At 42.2% G+C, this 21,649-nt stretch overlaps 1 protein-coding gene, 1 long non-coding RNA gene and 1 pseudogene across 2 annotated transcripts in view; all 3 read right to left on the reverse strand.

The window, feature by feature from the left end:
* Window positions 1–3,778, reverse strand: part of LOC105007524 — a 43,745-nt gene extending 39,967 nt beyond the window's left edge. Inside the window, exon 1 of the mRNA XM_034291213.1 lies at window positions 3,714–3,778. The gene's annotated coding sequence lies outside the window, so the exon portion shown is untranslated. The remainder of the gene's footprint in view (window positions 1–3,713) is intronic.
* Window positions 3,779–5,779: 2,001 nt separating this feature from the next.
* LOC109615138 lies at window positions 5,780–6,635 on the reverse strand (annotated as a pseudogene).
* A 2,687-nt stretch (window positions 6,636–9,322) lies between these two features.
* Window positions 9,323–9,586, reverse strand: LOC109615139. The gene is made up of 3 exons (XR_003778083.1): window positions 9,562–9,586; window positions 9,390–9,438; window positions 9,323–9,340 (listed from the first exon to the last, which is right to left on the reverse strand). It is a non-coding gene; the product is annotated as an uncharacterized LOC109615139 (long non-coding RNA).
* Between the last annotated feature and the right edge of the window lie 12,063 nt (window positions 9,587–21,649).

A 21,649-nucleotide genomic window follows, 5' to 3' on the forward strand; every position in this document is an offset into this window, starting at 1 on the left:
CGGGATCTTGTCCTTTCGGTCATAACCCAAAGCTCATGACCATAGGTAAGAGTAGGAACGTAGATTGACTGGTAAATCGAGAGCTTCGCCTTGCGGCTCAGCTCTTTCTTCACCACGACAGACCGATACATCGACTGCATTACTGCAGAAGCTGCACCGATCCGTCTGTCAATCTCCCGTTCCATCCTTCCCTCACTCATGAACAAGACCCCTAGATACTTAAACTCCTCCACTTGAGGAAGGCACTCTCCACCAACCTGAAGTGGGCAAGCCACCCTTTTCCAACTGAGGACCATGGCCTCGGATTTGGAGGTACTGATTCTCATCCCCACTGCTTCACACTCGGCTGCAAACTGTCCCAGTGCATGCTGAAGGTCCTGGTTAGAAGGGGCCAACACGACAACATCATCTGCAAAGAGCAGAGACGAAATTGTGTGGTCCCCAAACCTGACACCCTCCGGCCCCTGGCTGCGCCTAGAAAAAAAAAATTATGAACAGAACCGGCGACAAAGGGCAGCCCTGCCGGAGTCCAACATGCACTGGGAACAAGTCTGACTTACTGCCGGCAATGCGGACCAAGCTCCTGCATCGGTTGTACAGGGACCTGACAGCCCTTAGCAAAGGACCCAGGACCCCATATTCCCGAAGCACCCTCCACAAGATGCAGCGAGGGACACAGTCGAATGCCTTCTCCAAATCTACAAAACACATGTGGATTGGTTGGGCAAACTCCCATGAACCCTCCAACACCCCATAGAGGGTATAGAGCTGGTCTAGTGTTCCACGGCCCGGACGAAAACCACACTGTTCCTCCTGAATCCGAGGTTCTACTATCGGCCGTATTCTCCTCTCCAGAACCCTGGCATAGACTTTCCCGGGGAGGCTGAGAAGTGTGATCCCCCTATTGTTGGAACACACCCTCCGGTCCTCCTTCTTAAAAAGAGGGACCACCACCCTGGTCTGCCATCCCAGAGGCACTGTCCCCGACCGCCACGCGATGTTGCACAGGCGTGTCAACCAAGACAGCCCCACAACATCCAGAGACTTGAGGTACTCAGGGCGGATCTCATCCACCCCCGGTGCCTTGCCACCGAGGAGTTTCTTGACCACCTCTGTGACTTCAGCCCGGGTGATGGACGAGTCCACCTCTGAGCCCTCATCCTCTGCTTCCTCAATGGAAGACGTGACAGCGGGATTGAGGAGATCCTCGAAGTACTCCTTCCACCGCCCGAAGACATCCTCAGTTGAGGTCAACAGCTGCCCACCTCTACTGTAAACAGCGTTGGTAGGGCATTGTTTCCCTCTCCTGAGGTGCCGGATGGTTTGCCAGAATCTCTTCGAGGCCAGCCAATAGTCCTTCACCATGGCCTCACCGAACTCCTCCCAGGCCCGGGTTTTTGCCTCCACAACCACCCGGGCTGCAGCCCGCTTGGCCTGTCGGTACCGTCAGCTGCCTCAGGAGTCCCACAAGCCAACCAGGCCTGATAGGACTCCTTCTTCAGCTTGACGGCATCCCTTACTTCCGGTGTCCACCACCGGGTTCAGGGATTGCCGCCTCGACAGGCACCGGAGACCTTACGGCCACAGCTCAGAGCGGCCGCTTCGACAATGGCGGTGGAGAACATGGTCCACTCGGACTCAATATCTCCAGCCTCCCTCGGGATCCAGTCGAAGCTCTGCCGGAGGTGAGAGATAAAGATCTCTCTGACAGGAGACTCGGCCAGACATTCCCAGCAGACCCTTACAGTACGCTTGGGCCTGCCGAGTCTGTCCAGCTTCCTCCCCCACCATCGGATCCAACTCACCACCAGGTGGTGATCAGTTGACAGCTCCGCCCCTCTATTCACCCGAGTGTCCAAGACATGTGGCCGCAGGTCAGATGAAACGACAACAAAGTCGATCATCGACCTGCGGCCTAGGGTGTCCTGGTGCCACGTGCACTGATGGACACCCTTATGCATGAACATGGTGTTCGTTATGGACAAACTGTTACTAGCACAGAAGTCCAATAACTGAACATCACTCGGGTTCAGATCAGGGGGGCCGTTCCTCCCAATCACACCCCTCCAGGTGTCACTGTCGTTGCCCACGTGGGCGTTGAAGTCCCCCAGTAGAACGATAGAGTCCCCAGTCAGAGCACTTTCCTGAACCCCTCCCAGAGACTCCAAGAAGGTCGGATACTCTGCACTGCCATTCGGCCCATAGGCACAAACAACAGTGAGAGACCTATCCCCGACCCGTAGGCGCAGGGAAACGACCCTCTCGTTCACCGGGGTAAACTCCAACACATGGCGGCAGAGCTGGGGAGCTATAAACAAACCCACACTGTATCCGGGATCTTGTCCTTTCGGTCATGACCATAGGTGAGAGTACGAACGTAGATTTACTGAATGCATCATCAACAGGTTAAATCTGAATACATTTTTGTTAACTAAATTATATGCAATCATTGTCAGGTGAGTGGTAAAGTCATTTTGCTTCCAACTGTTAATTACTTAGTCACATGCATGTGCACAGTGCCAAAGCTACCAGTACCTGGTTTAAGGACCATGGTATCCCTGTTCTTAATTGGTCAGTTAACTCGCCTGACCTTAACCCTATAGAAAATCTATGGGGTATTGTGAAGAGGAAGATGTGATACGCCAGACCCAACAATGCAGAAGAGCTGAAGGCCACTGTCAGAGCAACATGGGCTCTCATAACACCTGAGCAGTACCACAGACTGATCGACTCCATGCCACGCCCCATTGCTGCAGTAATTCAGGCAAAAGGAGCCCCAACTACTGTACATGCTCATACTTTTCATGTTCATACTTCTCAGTTGGCCAACATTTCTAAAAATTCTTTTTTTGTATTGGTCTTATGTAATATTCAAATTTTCAGAGATACTGAATTTGGGATTTTCATTAGTTGTCAGTTTTAATCATCACAATTAAATGAAATAAACATTTGAAATATATCAGTCTGTGTGTAATGAATTTATACATTATACAAGTTTCACTTTTTGAATGGAATTACTGAAATAAATCAACTTTATGATGATATTCTAATTATAATGCCTTAAAAATTGAGAGATAATAAAAAACGTTCTATATGCCGAACAGTCTCTGGAACAAAGGTCTTGTTTTGGTTTTACTTTAGGACACCGACAAGGTATAAAGGTATGCAGTGTACGATTAGGGTAAATTAGGGTAAATAATATATTTGTTAATTCTTTTGATTATAATCTCAAATGATTTTGCAATATTTTGTGTGGAAAGTAGGGTCTAAAACTCCATATTTCATTTCCAAATTATCTTTAAAAAAATGAATCTTAAAACAATTGTATTTGTAAATTAATGCCTTACCTCGACCAGAGCATTTTAAAGATGCAGTTTACAATAACAATTTACAGGTTTTAGATAACTTTTGTGCTAAAGGTTAAGTGCATAAAAACGTTATTCCCTTATATTTTCCATTTGAAGCATGTAGCTAAATCACTTTGTATTTCTATTATATTGTAATAATCCAGAAATAAACGTTTTGCATTTTACTCTTCCCACAATTATGAATTCGTACAACATATTACAGGCTTTGTTTGAAATCAATACACAATCCAAAGGAGCAGAATCGTACATTTTGTTAGTGAAATTGGAAATATATTTAACTAACAAAAGATACTTGAACGCTAACAATATTGGTTAGATCTTGAAATAGTAACTCATGAAACTTACTTTTGCCTGCCTTTTGAATTCATGCCGTATCTCAACAAGTGGATATGTTGCTCTGTGTTCTTTCCTCTATATGAATCAGGCGATTCCTGTAAATTGTGTTTTCCGCCCCTTTCTAGTCAGATGATTTCTTGTAAAGGCAGGGGGACTTCACTTGTGAGTTTCGAATCTGTGCAGAATGGCTCGCGTGAGCAGCCAGTAACGGAAAAAGATTTGACGTTATACATACAGACAGTGACCTCGGATATTAGCGTTCTGCTAGCAGCAGGAAATTATGCCTGCAGTACTGACTCAGATTTCAGATTCTTTCTTCAAAATAATAGCCATAATTGAAATGCATGGCAATGTGCTGAATTTGTTTAAAAAAAAAATCTGACTCAATATAAACTGTCAAATCATGGGGGAAAATTGCCTAATTTGCATAGGCCAAATTCAGGTATAGCGTCTCACACATTTTATGCTTTAATGTTGTTGTTTAAATTATTTTATCTTAATCCTTTATTATTTGCTCATTGTATTTATTAGAAATCGTGTTAAAAAAATCTTTACACTTTACCTTCTTTAGAACGAATTATAGACTATGCAATATATTGACATTGGCGCTTTTATTCTGAAAAATACAATACGGTTATGACATCATCGTTAGTGCTGCTGGCAGAATACTACTAACTGGGATGCCCGTGTATACAGAGCATGACTTAAGACCTTTCTTTTGCAGACCAATGTAGAAGCAACTCTGATGACAAATGGTCCTATGCCATGCCTCAGCTCTGGCTTACAGAAGCAGTAGACGTAAACAACAATGGCAAATATTGATAACAGAATAGTGTCACTCAAATAGTGGCAAAATAAATTAAACCACACAACTACTCAAAATGTTTCAAGACCAAGGACAGTATATGCTGTCAGAGAGAAAAAAGTTGCCCTGTATTCGATGTCCAGCATGCAACAATAAAAAAATGCCCCACAACAAGAAATGTCATCATGTACCCAGTAATTCCAAAAGAGAACTTCATTACCTTTGTTTTTACCAAACAACCAGTGATCTAAAGTTGAAATTCCTATGAAACGTGTTTAGATCTATAATATTTAATGTCCTGATAACATGGCATTTAACTTCTGGGTTTGGTGCTCTAGTGTTGTCCAGAAAATTAAGATTCTGTCTTGCGACATCCAATTAAACTTGTCTAGAACATTATTATTGTGAATTGAGAACCTAGTAACCACATTCTGTTTGAGAATGCTGTAAAATGTACTTCTTTCTGACTACCTAGCAATGTAATCAGAATGTTTGTTCCCAAGCATTCATTGGCATATTTTCTTATTGCTGGTTCAAGGCAGGACTTGGTAAACTCCTGCATTTCACTCAGATTGGTCTCTCTTATGATAGAGATCCTTAAAATCGTTTTTTGTCTATTTTTGTCTTTTTTTCTTTACAGAAAATGTTTCCTGTGCTGTTCCAGGTGGGTGATTTTATTTATCATCTCATAGCCAACCCACCTTTCTATATTCTGTCTCAATTGAATGTTAATGTCATTGTCAACATCCAGTCTCTCAAGCACTTTGACTATACTGTTAACGGTCATTGACCAATTTCCAACTGCTAATCTTTCATTTTGTTTCTGTTTCCACTGCATCTCTCAAATAACTTTCCCACCTCCTGCAGCACAGTTTTAGACTGGTTTTCTAGTAGGGCAACTCTTTTGGCCATATCCTTCTTGACATCTACCACTGTCTTAAGTTTGTCCATTGCTAAGGTCTCTGTATCTCTCCTCAGGATTTTGGCACTACCAATGAAGCTCCTCATACCTTTCAACAAGGTTAATGTGATTGTCCTTGTTTTTAAAATAATCCTCCAATTTTTGTTTAATTTCACTTTCTTCCTTTTCCAACTCACAAATACCTTCCTTTTTCAGCTGGTTTATCAGGATTTGAAGGGTTGACATTTCCCCAGAACTGTGGGATACTGTGCCAAGGTTTGACAGTTTTGTTTCAGCTGCTTTCACCCAGATGTACATATGCTCCCTAGAAGTCCAATCCCATTTCTTAAATTCTACACGCAGCTTATTCTAGACATCAGCTTCAAGACAGTTATGAAAGCTGAAGTTCTCATACTTGACTGCATTCCACAAGCTTAGCGTCAATTCCAGGAAATCCATCACTGTATAGGCCTGACATTTTGCCTTCTGGAACTTGTGGATAATTTTCTTCTTCAGCTAATTCACTGCCTCACTGTACCCTGCATTGACTGCTGCCATGGGTGGATTGCCGTACAACAAGCCAGGCAGGTACCAGCTGTCCTCCTCAGGTTCATACTCCATGATGTCTGAGAATCTATTGTTGTTCTCCTTTCTCTCCATTCTGGCAGCCACCTTTGTCAACTAATTTAATTGTTCCAGCAGAAGCTTTCTGTCTGTGGAATTTTTGTCATGAGCAGCCAGATCTGCCACATTCTGATGTACAAAAAGACACAAGGGCTTCTTTCTTACTTCCAACAATCTGTAGGGTGTCCTTCATTTCTATGGCATTTTCCATGGCGATGTTGATGATTGTGATGTCACTTAATCCAACGACCATTGTGGCCAATTCATTGTCATGCTCATAACCGCCAGACAATTGAGCAAGCTCTGGGGCTTTGAGCCCCTCTGTGTCTATAACCATGATGAAGTCACAACCAAGCTGTTCTGTCAGATCCTCTTTCACTCTAAGTTGCAAGAAGGCTCCTCTAGTGCATCTCTCACTGCTGACAGCAAATTGAACCCCAAACATGGTGTTGAGTAGTATTGATTTTCCAGAGCTTTGAACCCCTAACACAGTAATCACTCTGATTCTGTTTTTGGGTTTGGTCAAATTGTCAAGTTCTTGCAACACATGTGTTATCCACTTTATTGGTATGTTGGATGCATCACCATCCATCAGCTCCATTGGAAAGCTCTCCGATATTAACTGAGCACAGATTTTTGTCAGTTCTTGGAGATCTTGGCAATTGGATTTAATTTCAAGGTGGGATTCATAGAGTTGTCCCATTTCTCCATCAGCTCTTTGGGAACAGAAAGTGTTCTGTTCCCAAAGAGCTGCTGGGGATCTTTTTTTAAAAACATGTAAGGACTTCCAAAATCATGTTTCAAATCTGAATAAGGGCTTTTTAGGCCAATGTTAGAAACATCTCCACAAAAACCATGCAAAATATGTCTGTTACCATCAGTTAGTATGTCTAATCCAGAGCTATCAGAGGAATAACCTGTGTAAATGTAACAAACTGCTGATGACGGATAATGCAAGTTCTTGTGCTGATGTTTAGACATCAATGTAGGGTATTATCTCACAAAAGGACTGACGAGTTTATCCAAGCGCTGGAGCGCGAGGCTTGAGATACCGGGGTGGTTCACTAAACAGTTATGGGAACTGAAATTCATCAAGGATGAATATTAAATGCATGTACAGACATACATTTCCCCCTGGAGACAGCCGGTTAAGACATCAATGCAAAGATTATCTCACAAAGGGACTGACGGGTTCATCCTAGCGCTGGAGTGGGAGTGTTGGTGTTGTGGTGTTGAAGTACATGCATTCCCCCAGGAGACAGGTGAGTTAGAGAATTGTAACAATCTGACTGTTTTTAACTCTATTGCTTTTTTATATTTTTCTTTTCATTGTAAAGCACATTGAATTGTGTCTATGTATTGTGCCTAACTTACTTTATCAATAAACTTGCTTGCTTGCTACTGAATTTGGCATATAGTTGCAGTAGGAGCATATTATAAAAATAATTTATAAAATGAAATAAACATTTCAGAGCAATGATGCCTGAATTATTATCCTTACTGTAATCGCTTCGAGGGAAGGAGAACCAGGAGAACGAGGCGATGCGTATTAGCTGTGTTCAATCAAAGAGACAGCGGCGAAGCTTAACAGTACTCTTACATAAAGAGAGACAATAACACACAAAGACAGGGGAAGCAGAGGGAACATATACAGGTGCTGGTCATAAAATTAGAATATCATCATAAAGTTGATTTATTTCGGTAATTCCATTCAGAAAGTGAAACTTGTATATTATATTCATTCATTACACACAGACTGATATATTTCAAATGTTATTTCTTTTAATTGTGATGCTTATAACTGACAACTAAAGAAAATCCCAAATTCATATCTCAGAAAATTTGAATATTACTTAAGACAAATACAAAAAAAAGATTTTTAGAAATGTTGGCCAACTGGAAAGTATGAACATGAAAAGTATGAGCATGTACAGCACTCAATACTTAGTTGGGGCTCCTTTTGCCTGAATTACTGCAGCAATGCGGTGTGGCATGGAGTCGATCAGTCTGTGGAACTGCTCAGGTGTTATGAGAGCCCAGGTTTCTCTGATAGTGGCCTTCAGCTCTTCTGCATTGTTGGGTCTGGCGTATCGCATCTTCCTCTTCACAATACCCCATAGATTTTCTATAGGGTTAAGGTCAGGCGAGTTTGCTGGCCAATTAAGAACAGTGATACCATGGTCCTTAAACCAGGTACTGGTAGCTTTGGCACTGTGTCCAGGTGTATATTTACAATATTATGAGGCTTACACTTTAAGTGGCATAACATTTACAATACAGACAATTAAACTGTTAATCGCAATTATTTGTTCGAGATTTAATCATCAACAAAAATGTCATAATCGTGACAGCCCTACTTACAGCTGTGGTATATGTAAACAATAAGTGGGGTGTGGTATTTGGCCAATAAACCATGGCTAAAAGCTGTTCTTATGCACAATGAATCATGCCTAAGAGCAACTCTTAGCGTTGGTTTATTGACTATATACCACACCCCCTCCTGCCTTATTGCTGACATATACCACACCCCCTCCTGCCTTATTGCTGACATATACCACACCCCCTCCTGCCTTATTGCTGACATATACCACACCCCCTCCTGCCTTATTGTTGACATATACCACACCCCTTCCTGCCTTATTGTTGACATACACCACACCCCCACCTGCCTTATTGCTTAAACATATCATGGTTACTGGTATGGAGATAATGCTTAAATAAACTCAAACTCTATTACCTGTGCATATGGTAAAAGAAACAGGTGCACTCTCTTCCCCATTGTTCAGGACAGTTACAACATCAACAGTGTACTGTGTGCCAGGTTGCAGGTTTGAGAAGGTCCGGTAACAGTCCTCTGTATTCACTGCATGGGGGTCGGTTCCTGGGCTGCTGTAGGATATGAGGAAACGCTGTGGGACTTTATCCATTCCTTCACCCTTGGTCCAGTGGAGAGTGAAGGAGGTGTATTCCACATTATCAACCTTTAAGTCTCTGGGTGGGACCACTGAAACATAAAGATATGTTGTAAAAATCAAAGTACTGAAGATACAAAGTATGCCAGTAAAACATGACTATATCCAAACTCTGTACCTGTGGTTAAAGATGCAGAAATACATCTGCTTAGTCGACCATCATCTCCCTCTGTGGCCACGGTGAACAGGTACTTCTCACCAGGTTTCAGACTGGTGATTTCAAGATGACCTCCTTTCACTCTTGAGGAGATTTTCTCCCAACCACATTCCCAGGTCACTCTGAACCTCTGTGGTCCTTCAAAATGGACCTGGATTGTCTCAGGAGGACCCACCTCTGGTTAAAAGTAATATTCATATTTAACTCTCCTACAAAATACACCTACCGTAGTCTGAGGTCAGCGTTTGGTGTTTGTTTCCTTCAAAAGTCTTACTCTGAAAACAAAGCAAGACACAATTAATCAGAGAAAAAAAGGAGGTGGATTTTGACACATAGTCCCTTCCTAATCAAGCAGATTTTTCACAACATTAAAAGAAAAGAAGACCCCTGGTAACTACCTGTCTTTCTGATTTCTTCATCTGATCATGGTATATATCATGTAGTCTGTGCTTTGTGGCTGAACAGAGACTACAGATAAACATCTGGTCTGTCCTGCAGAACACCTCCAGAGGTCAGTGATGCTCCTGACAGAGTATTATTTCATGATGACAGACATACTGAAGCTAACATCTGTTGCAAAGGTCATTCTCACTCTTTGAATTCAATAGGGGTCTCATTTGAGTTGTCACTTTTTATTGATAAAACACCAGAGGAAATAGACTCTGCCATCTCTGGATGGACCCTGCAAAAATCACAAGATAAAAATTGGCGCATTCACAAAATCATCATATGCTATGCTGACACTTCAAGATAGAACATAAATGTTTAATCTCACCCTTCATTGAAAGTAGCAGAGATTTGTCTCTCCTCATTGATGTGTAACCAGAGGATACAGACACTGCCATTTCAGAGAAGACCCTGCAAATAATACACAAATTACAAAAATGTAGTAAATAATCAAATAAAATGCAGTGTTCAGTCCATTCCACAAAGCTGCACACAAGAGCGTTAGTCAATCACCTTGGTCAAAATATGTGGAGTAAAACCAATAGAAAATAAGGCCCAATGCAATAAATGTTTACTTCCAGATAAAAAAATGTAGGAGTAACAATTAGATAATCCCCTCTAGTCCACTGTGAATTGTGAATCTGCCCAAGAAGAACAGCTGCCCACTTGTGAATCTGCCCAAATACAGCATTCATAGCATATCATGCACTGCTCGTAGTTTTGAATAAGCAAGTCACAAAACTTGTGTTATTCTCTAACTCTTTATAAACAAGTAATTTCTCGCGGGCAGTCTACGTAAACATAAATGGTAATGTCAATCAGTTATGAAACAATGGTTTACATTAGATAATGATTAGGAAACCACGCTCACAAAATAATATAATGATAACATTGTCTCCTTCAATAGTTTCAATAGTTTATTGACAAAAGTGCGACAACTTAAAAAAAAAATTGTACATATTCTGGTAAGCAGAATGTGTTATCAGGTGTAATTTCACTACAATTTGATTGTTTAAAGTGTTATATTGGGAATTGTTTACTAACAAGCTGTTGTTTAAAGATTGAATTTACCTTTTAAATTTCTAAATACACAGGATCATGCATGTTCGTCCCGCAGCCCAATAGTCATTTTTTTTATTTTGGTCTACTAAGCCCTAAGGTATGGGCATCCCTAAATTAAATGAAGATCAGACTATATATTAGGGGTAATTTATGCCGGTATGCAGGTAATTCAAAAGGGTTCACAAAACTTTCTCACAACTGTAACTTTTAATCAGGTGTGAATTGTGTGGCAATAAACAAACATCCATTTCCATTGTAGGTCTTTTAGATCTCCTGTTCTCTCCAGTAGTCCTCTGGACCCACTGCTGGGTGGACATGGACAATGTGAACTGAAAATTATTTATTTGACTTTTATTTATTACAGTCGGGCCGCTGCATAAAATGCAAATAAAACAGAATGCGGGGCTTCCGGTTTGAGCATGTAGCGAGCAGACGTGTTAGAAATGGCTCCCGAATTACTTTTTTTTTTTCTATAAAATTTTTTCGGCATAAAGTCTGCCACACCTTGAGATTATTACGTGTACATCAAGACTTAATTTTGCACAACTAAATGAGACCAAAGAAACGTGACCGAGAGCAAAAAACGACTGAGATGGACATAGATGCCACAAGCGAAGATAACATGGCTAACGTTAACGTTACACAAGCTAGCCCTAGCTCGGAGTTACCTACTGATCTTGCTAAGTTACACACGGTGCTTCTGTCCGACCTCGCACAGCAAATGGACTCCCTCCTGAAAAAAGCACTCGGCGAGGCACTGGCACCAATTTTGGCATCCCTAGAACTGGTAAAATTGTCTCTTGACTTCCACGAAGAATGTATCCATGACATGGAAGAAGGGCTAAACAGCCACAGCGACAGGATCGAGGCTATCGAAACAACAAGTGGAGGATTTGGAAATCTGCTGGTTGTCGGTATCCCGGAGCATATGGAGGGGCCGGACACAGTCAAGTTCATGACTGAATTTTTCGAGGAAGTCTTGGGCAAAGATTTCTTTCCGCACCCCCTCGTTATCTCCCGCGCGCACCGAGTGGGACCCAAGCCTACCGCTGACTCCGGCGCTAGCTCCAAACGGCCAAGGATATTCCTTGTTCTCTTCCACGCCTTCCAAAACAAACACAGCATAATAACGAGGAAATGAGAGCAGCTGTTCTTCAGGGGCCATAAGGTATTTTTCCATGAGGATGTCAGCGCGGAACTCGGCAAGAAACAAGCTGCCTTTAAAGCAGTGAAATCCCTCCTGTACAAGAAGAACGTCAGGTTTGTTCTTATCTAGCCCGCCCGGCTCCACGTCCTACACGACGGACAGAAGCTGTTCTTCGAGACTCCGGCCAGAGAGTTTTACAATCTTCATTGGGGACAGGGAGAGAAAAATACCGGTATGCTGGAGCACAGACTATCTGAAATTAAGCCTAGCTTTCCGCTTACACACTTTGATTTTGGGATTATTTGTTTGCTTGACTAATATATAAGTTTATAGGAAAATAACAAGATTTTAATTTTATTCTTTCAAGTAAACTTCAAGCCTACACGGTAATACTTGCGTTAATGTGGTTTTCGTATTTTTATAGTACAATAGCAACGCAGTTGCCTCTGTGATTCAAATATACAACAGCTATTTTTTATTTATTTTTATCCTATGTATTTTTTTCTATTCTTATCAGGGTTGTTTTAGTTAGTGTGGCTTTCACACATTACTTTGCATATGGCCATTTCACAAACTGGTCAATTTTAGTAAGATAAATAAGTAACAATATCTGTCACAAAGAGCTGGATACATTTTATTTTATTTAGGCCAGCCATTTTGATTTATTTTACATACATTTATCAGTTCAATTGTGCTCCGTGTAATTGCCCTGCGAGTACTGGTGATCCAGATGCAAATCAGGGATATTTCATACTTTAAATTGAATTTTTTGACTTAGTTTAGTCTCTGTTTTCTGGTGAGCCAAATAGATAATCGTATATATAGGTAGAACACAAATTACTTACTGAGAGAGGAGCCACCCTCAGTTTAGGATAGGAGTTATAGACAATGCTGGATGTCTTGGAAGTTTTTCATTTGGGAATTCTTGCGGTTTTCTTCGTTTGGGGAAGAAAATCTAGGTTTGGGGTGTTCAGGTTTTTTTTTTTTTTTTTATTCCAACTTAAGTTTAATGAGAACTAGGGAATATACATTTAAGATGTCTCCTATGATAAATAACGCAGGTGGTACAAGCCCAGTAGGGGGAGCTGCAGTTAGGTTTCTGTCCTGGAATGTTGATGGGTTGAATGATCCTGTGAAACGTTCTAGGATTGTTACTCATCTTAAACAATTGAAAACTGATGTTTTGCTTTTGCAGGAGACACATTTACGGTTAGAAGATCACACCAGACTCTGTAAAGCATGGGTTAATCATATCTTCCATTCCAAATGTAATAATAGATCACGAGGGGTGGCAATTTTGATTAATAAACGAATTCAATTCTCACTAAATGCAATAATTGCAGACCCCAACGGTCAATATGTCATAGTCTCGGGCCTCCTATTTCAAAAACCCATTCTTTTGGTAAATGTGTATGCTCCTAACTGGGACGATACTGAATTTGCCAGTAAGCTTCTGTCATCTCTCCCTAATTTAGATACACATAGATTGATCCTTGCAGGGGATCTTAATTGTACAATTGACCCATTGCTTGATAAATCTAGCCCTAAACCAAAGGAAATCAATAATACTTTTGCTACATTTTACTCTACACTTTACACGTCTGAATTCCCATCAGATGTTACGAATATAATAATAATTTAGAAAAGGACCTACTATTGAGCCTGGAGACAGGGAAGAGTTAGACCGACCTCTTACACCGTTAGAGATCACTGCAGCCATCAGAGACATGCAAACTGGGAAATCTCCAGGACCTGACGGTTACCCCCCCCGAATTTTTAAAGAAATGTAAAAATAAACTTGCACATATTATGCTAGAAGTATTTAACGAATCATTGGGAAACGGGTCCTTGCCCCCAACCCTCAAGCAAGCTAAGATTACACTACTTCTCAAAAAGGACAAGGACCCTACCAACTGTGGCTCTTACTGTCCTATTTCCCTCCTAAATGTTGATATACAAATTTTAGCCAAGGTGGTGGCACATCGTTTAGAATCCGTTCTCCCTAAAGTATTCTCTGAGGATCAGACTGGTTTTATAAAGGGTCGTCACTCTTTTTCTAATATTCGCCGGCTTGCTAACGTGATCTACCCGGTCCCTCTTCGACTGCAGAAGCTGTAATCTCTCTGGAAGCGGAGAAGGCCTTTGACTGGGTGGAGTGGAAATACTTGTTTTCCGTTTTGGAAAGGCTTGGGTTCGGTGACACGTTTCTGGCATGGATTCGTCTGCTTTATTCGACCTCACAAGCATGTATTCAAACTAATCAATCTCATTCCAAATGTTCTCCCCTGTCACGTGAGACACGTCAAGGAAGTCCTTTATCCCCGCTCCTATTTGCAGTGGCAATTGAGCCTCTTTCGCTTGCATTGAAGTCGTCGTTGGTGTTACGGGTGGTTAAACGTGGGACTGAGGAACATCGCATCTCTCTGTGGAGTTAATCTCTGACCATGAACTAGATATTATTGGTTTATGTGAAACGTGGCTAAAGCCTAATGAATTCATTGCCTGATTATACTAGTGATCATATCCCTCATGCATCTCTGAAAAGGAGGGGGTGTTGCTGATATTTATGACAGTAAATATACATTTTACTCTCAAACATATCACTGAGTTTCCAGAATTCTTGTCTAACCTTGTAGTCATGGCAGATAGTATTCAAATTTTTGGCGATTTCAATATTCATATGGAAAAGTCCAATGATCCTCTTCAAAAATCCTTTGAAGCCATAATTGACTCAATGGGTTTCATCCAACATGTCTCAGGTCCAACACATTGCCACAATCACACCTTAGATTTAGTCCTGTCACGAGAAATAGATATTGTAGATCTAATAATTTCCCCCCAAAATCCTGGATTATCTGATCACTGTAATTACATTTACCGTTAAAACAAGAAATCCACTTGCTCCGCAAACAATGAGTTTCAAAAGCTGTACTATAAATTCTCGGACTACAAATAAATTCCTTGAAATTCTTACAAGTTCGATCATTAACGACAGAGTAAATAAATCTGTAAAAAATCAAATCGAGGATCTAAACTCAATACTTCGAAATACATTAGACACAGTTGCACCACTAACAACAAAAGAAATACGCAACAAGAAACTTGCTCCCTGGTACACAGACAATACTAGAGCACTTAAGCAAGCCTCCAGAAAATTGGAGCGAAAGTGGGGCTCCACCAAGTTGGAAGTATTTAGACTAGCCTGGATAGACAGTACACTACAATACCGAAAATCACTCCCGTCTGCTCGATCAGCTTATTTCTCCAACCTGAGGTGAACAAGAACAATCCAAAATGTCTTTTTGATTCAGTTGCAAATTTAACAAAAAAGCAAAGCTTAGCAAGTGAAGTGGGTCTTCACTTTAGTGTGAATGAATACATGAACTACTTTGATCAAAGATCATCACCATTAGAAAACAAATAACTGGCTCCTCAAATAGTTATGGTTCTCAAAATCTCAGTTGTCCAAAAAATGTCCTGAACCTCCCTGACCAGGTGTCAATGGGGACACTTGAATTTTTATGATACCGTTTCGCTCGACACATTTACAAAATGTGTTTACTAAACCCACAAACTCTCAGCTAGACCCAATTCCAACAAAATTACTTAAAGAGCTATTTCCTGTGCTAGGTCAGCCAATGCTGAAAATACTAAATTGCTCCCTTTCCTCCGGATGTGTACCAAACTCATTAAAAATAGCGGAAATTATGCCTCTTCTAAACAAACAACAGTGAGAGACCTATCCCCGACCCGTAGGCGCAGGGAAACGACCCTCTCGTTCACCGGGGTAAACTCCAACACATGGCGGCAGAGCTGGGGAGCTATAAGCAAACCCACACCAGCCCGCCGCCTCTCACCATGGGCAACTCCAGAGTGGTGAAGAGTCCATCCTCTCTCAAGGAGTGTGGTTCCAGAGCCCAAGCCGTGCGTAGAGGTGATCCCGACTACCTCTAGTCGGAACCTCTCAACCTCACGCACCATCTCAGGCTCCTTCCCCGCCAGCGAGGTGACATTCCACGTCCCTAGAGCTAGTTTCCGTGTCCGGGGATCGGGTTGTCTAGGCCCCCGCCTTCGACTGCCGCCCGATCCTCTCTGCACCGGCCCCTTATGGTCCCTCCTGTGGGTGGTGAGCCCACGGGAGGGCGGCCCCATGTCGCTCGTTCGGGCTGGGCCCGGCCGGGCCCCATGGGGAAAGGCCCGGCCACCAGGCGCTTGCGAACGAGCCCCAACCCCGGGCCTGGCTCCAGGGTGGGGCCCCGGCTGCGCCATGCCGGGCGACGTCACAGAACACATGATTTTTTTCTTCATTAAGGGGTTTTTGAACCGCTCTTAGTCTGACCCGTCGCCTAGGACCTGTTTGCCTTGCGAGACCCTACCAGGGGCATATAGCCCCAGACAACATAGCTCCTAGGGTCACTCGGGTACTCAAACCCCTCCACCACGTTAAGGTGGCAGTTCAAGGAGAACTCTTCTATAAGAGCATTTTGAAAATCATAGGCTGCACTCTCCATATAAATTCAACCTGGTCTTTATCTGGTCTCTCTCAGTTGTCGTGGTATTCAGGCTATTCTGTAGTTGATCGCTCTCTTTAATCTTTGAGTTGAGACTGTTCTTTAATTTGTCCCTTTCAGTAGTAATTACGTTAAGACTATTTTGCAGCTGGTCCCTCTCTTTAGTCCTTGTTGTTAGACTCTGTTGCCACTGATTTTTCTCTATGGTTCGGGTATTGAGATTCTTCTGCAGCTGATCTCTTTCAGCTGTCATGGTACTGAGACTACTCTGTAGCTGGTCTTTCTCCTTAGTCTTTGTGTTCAGGCTGTGCTGCAGCTGGTCTCTTTCAGTGGTCCTTGAGTTGAGACTTTTCATTAATTGATCCCTTTCAGCAGTCAGACTATTTTGCAGCTGGACTTTCTCTTTAATTCTTATGGTGAGACTATTAGCGGGTTCATCTCCCTCTGATGAGTAAAGATGAGCAATTATTCTATCTGTGAAGGAGAAGAGCTCTTCAAAGATGTGTAATAGAAAGTTTTCAAGATGTTTCTAATATTGTGAGTTCATCTCAGCAATTACAAATGATTTCATTCTTTGTAGAACTACGGAGGATTGCTAGTTGTTGATTGATCGCTTGAAAGATTACTACTTTTGGGTATTGCTGTTTAAGCACAAATCTTATAAACTGTCTCTATGTTCAGCATCACAGCTGTATGGTCCAAAGTATACAGTACATAAGAGACTGTATTTAACATTATCACCCAGATAAAATTTGAAAAGTGTTTCAGTCAAATTATTGTGAACTTACAGTAGAAGCCCAGGCCTATTATCCCAGCCAGTAAGAGAACACAAAGCAGGCCGAGACACACAGCAGCAACTCCAAAAGGTCTCTTCCACCACTGACAATGTTCTTAAACACACAATACTATGATATGAGATTTTTGAGCTCTCTTAATAAAAAGAATTTCAGTTGTGTAAGAAAATTTTGTGTGTGTGTGTTTGCGATGGTTAATTTTTGTGTTTTGTTTGTGGGTCTATACTTGGATTGATACCTGAAAATGCAACACCATCACTTTTTCTGGGCTTGTTGGCATCAAAATCCATGGTCTCCATTGTTCAATAAAGCAGTTTTTATTCCACCTGTATTTGCATAGATTACATTTGTTAAATGTGTGAAAAAAGGCAACATTTTCCATGTACATTTCAGCTCTTCTATAGATTTGTATCCGTATCTTAGGTTACTTTTATGTTAAATAATTTAGGTAAACCAGTACAGTGTTATACATAATAATACAGTATATCCCCAGTTCATACCGAAATCACTAATAAATAAAGGATATTCAGACAATGCATAAATTAAAGAAGGATATTTTGTTAGTTGTATTGGGTGAAAAATATATAATACATACCAAGTTGAAAACGCAACAATTTAAGTATTTTATTTCAATGTCTTGTTAAGAATGTAACAAAATACACTGAGCATGAAACCAACTATGTCCTCATGTGTTTTATAGTCTGAGAGACCCAATATCTTTTGTCAAGGGAAGGGCATATCCTCAGTGCTTACATGGACAAACAATTATGAACTGGACAGTCCCCTGGACAGTAGCTTCAGATAAAAGGGATCGTGTGGCTGAATTGGGCTCATCACCAAAATAGAAAGAATAGGCTAACTCAAGTTTACAGTCAGGATTTAGTCAAACTGAAATATATAGTTACAGAAGGCTGTACAGAAGGTTAACACCTCCCACTGTCTCTCATGCAAACAAGATACAGGGGTCACATCTGTACTGTTTGTTAATATGAATCATTTACTCAAAACTCAAAAACCTGGAGAGAAATGCCATTTTATTTTAGTTCTTAGTGATGATTCTGAAAGTTTAATTCCTGTTTCTGATCTGATCTGTTACCTAGTAACCGGTTGTTGAAATCTTACAAGGTTCTAGAATCTTCAGCTGAATCATTTTCAGTCCATGACTGATGTAGTTATTAATATCACAATGGTTTTCTGGATACATTGTTAAATGTCTCCTCTTCCACTGTAATGCATTTGGAGAGACAGCGTCCAGGTTGTCATTTCTTTCCTTTTTTCATCACTAGCTAGCCTATTTTGGGGTTATTAGCATGCCTATTTTAGGGTCACTAGCTAGTCTGTAATGTAGAGGCCTTGTATGGGCTGTGTCAGGGCTGAGGCAAAAATGAGGAGCAGGAGACGTGGAGTCGTTTAGAAACACTGTTTAGTTTTGTATAAATGCGGAAGCACTGACTTGTGCTCACAAACGGTGAGACAATAACACACAAAGACAGGTGAAGCAGAGGGAACATACATACTGGGGGGAATGATTAGAATGAGGACCAGGTGCGCTAAACCAGACAACAGGTGAAATTAATAAATGAGATGGGTGGTGGTGTTAGAAGACCGGTGACGTCGACCGCACATCAAATTGTTTACAAAAAACTGTACAGTGTTGTCAGTCCCCTTCTCTTTCTCCTCATTTTGTTGTATTATAGACTCAGTTTATAAATCATTCAATCATTGTTTTGCCATGAAGGCACACTTATTATCCAATCAGGATAAATCGAAAACAAGCTTTTAGTCTTGGACAATTTTTTATCTTTTACAATTTATTGAATTTCTAGGCGCAGCCAGGGGCCGGGGGGTGTCAGGTTTGGGGACCACACAATTTCATCTCTGCTCTTTGCGGATGATGTTGTCGTGTTGGCCCCTTCTAACCAGGACCTTCAGCATGCACTGGGACGGTTTGCAGCCGAGTGTGAAGCGGTGGGGATGAGAATCAGCACCTCCAAATCCGAGGCCATGGTCCTCAGTCGGAAAAGGGTGGCTTGCCCACTTCAGGTTGGTGGAGAGTGCCTGCCTCAAGTGGAGGAGTTTAAGTATCTAGGGGTCTTGTTTACGAGTGAGGGAAGGATGGAACGGGAGATTGACAGACGGATCGGTGCAGCTTCTGCAGTAATGCAGTCGATGTATCGGTCTGTCGTGGTGAAGAAAGAGCTGAGCCGCAAGGCGAAGCTCTCGATTTACCAGTCAATCTACGTTCCTACTCTCACCTATGGTCATGAGCTTTGGGTCATGACCGAAAGGACAAGATCCAGGATACAGGCGGCCGAAATGAGCTTTCTCCGCAGGGTGGCTGGGCGATCCCTTAGAGATAGGGTGAGAAGCTCGGTCACCCGGGAGGAGCTCAGAGTAGAGCCGCTGCTCCTCCACATCGAGAGGGGTCAGCTGAGGTGGCTTGGGCATCTGTTTCGGATGCCTCCGGAACGCCTTCCTGGGAAGGTGTTCCGGTCCCGTCCCACCGGGAAGAGACCCCGGGGAAGACCTAGGACACGCTGGAGGGACTATGTCTCCCGGCTGGCCTGGGAACGCCTCGGTGTCCCCCCGGAAGAGCTGGAGGAAGTGTCTGGGGAGAGGGAGGTCTGGGCATCCCTGCTTAGACTGCTGCACCCGCGACCCGGCCCCGGATAAGCAGAAGAAGATGGATGGATGGATGGATGGAATTTATTGAAGATATTAAAATGAATTTGTTAATGTACATATTTATTTTTTAGTGTTGGTTATATTGTGATCTGTAGGTCTCCCCACAGATGTGCAACAAAGTTCAAGTCTGTGCTTTTGCTGGGCGACTCTAGTGCATTCACAGACTGGTCCTGAAGCCACTCCAGCGTTGCCTTGTCAGATGGCTTCAAGTTGTTGTCGAAATATAAATCTTCATTCCAGTCTGAGGTTCTGTTTAGGTTTTTCAATGACCTTTGTATTATGCTCTGTCCATCCTTCCTTTAATCCTGACCAGTCTCCCAGTCTCTGTCCATCCTTCCCTTAATCCTGACCAGTCTCCCTGTCTCTGCCACGGAGAATCATCCCCATAACATGATGCTTCCACCATAGTAGTTTTGTCCGTGGCTTGGTTTCATCTGTGTACATGAAAATGGGCTTTTTCAACTAAAAGTTATAATATTTTAGTTGAAAAATCAGTTAAAATTTCCTTGATTAAAGTGGTATTTTTTGTGGAATGCTGGTGTATATCTTTTTGAATAAGAGAACACATGTATGTATGATAAGCTTTGTGATCACACTTCATTTTTAGACATTTTTGTTTAAAACAAACATGAGAAGCAGTACAGCCCCATAAGATAGGGCTCTCAGTAGTTGAAGTTCAAAAGGTTTATTTGTCATTTGCAATCAAAAGTTATGGCAATGAAATGCTTGGTATTCTTACTCCCAACAGTGCAGTTAAAAGTAAAAAAAGAGAAAAAAAAAGTTGTTATTATAACTACCAGTCTTTCTCACAGACCCTGTGTGTATCAACACACGTCCCACCTGTCCAACTCTTCGAAATATCTGATGATGTCTTTGAGATCCTGTTACGGAAATGTTGAACTAAGGTACATTTGAGAAATGTCTGTCTTTCTATTGGCTGGTATGTAAATCTTTACTTTGATTGTGACACACATGTCTGTATAATATCAGAGGATTATTAGGTATTTGGGCCATGTCCTCCTGCCTAGGCAAAGAAGGGTGTCAGTCCTTTCTGTTCCTTAAAAATGTAGGAGAGGGGGATCTGGTATTTGTCCTAGGGGGGCATCCTCTGACCGGCACCAGTAGGTTGTAGGCTTAATCATCTGCCGACCTGTAGGTTGTCTAGATGCTTTAAGTTTCCCTCAAGGGTCGAGAACGAAAGGCAAAGCAGGGTCAGGTTGCCTGAGAATGAGTGCAAAACTGAGTAGGTTCTTGAGCGTGTCAAAAGCGGAGAGTGCCGGTCCACTGTTGGACACACCCTATTTCACTGGTTACCGTGGTGAGGTGCGGCAGTGGTGCTTAAGTTGCAGGTGAATCTGCGGCAGTTGGAAAAACCAATGAAGGGCTGCAGCTCCTTGACTGTGGTGGGTCTTGGTCAGTTGTGCACAGTGGTGACCTTACCCTCAGTCATGCTGACCCCTCCTGGGGTCAACACGACAAGGAAGGTCACAGTGGTAATTTGAAAGGCATTTTTTCCACCTTAACGAATAGGTTATGTTCATGCAGCCTTGGTAGGACCTTTAGTACATGCTGTACATCTTCAGCCTGGGATAGGGAGTAAATGCGGTTGTCCGTCAAAGTATACTATGAGGAATTGATTGATCATGTCTTGTTGGTGGGACCGTGGGGCATAACTAGGTACAAGTACAGACTCTAGTCCTTTGGGGGCCCTAAGCAAAATTTTATTTGGGGTCCCCTCTCCCCTATAAGTCGAGGGCTCTCTAGTAGTCGGGGGCTTATGTCGCTTATGCCTGGAGCCGGCCCTGCTAGGTACTCATAATGACATCTTGCAGTGATGAAA

Source organism: Esox lucius, chromosome 25 (assembly GCF_011004845.1).
Source record: "Esox lucius isolate fEsoLuc1 chromosome 25, fEsoLuc1.pri, whole genome shotgun sequence".
Lineage (NCBI taxonomy): Eukaryota > Metazoa > Chordata > Actinopteri > Esociformes > Esocidae > Esox > Esox lucius.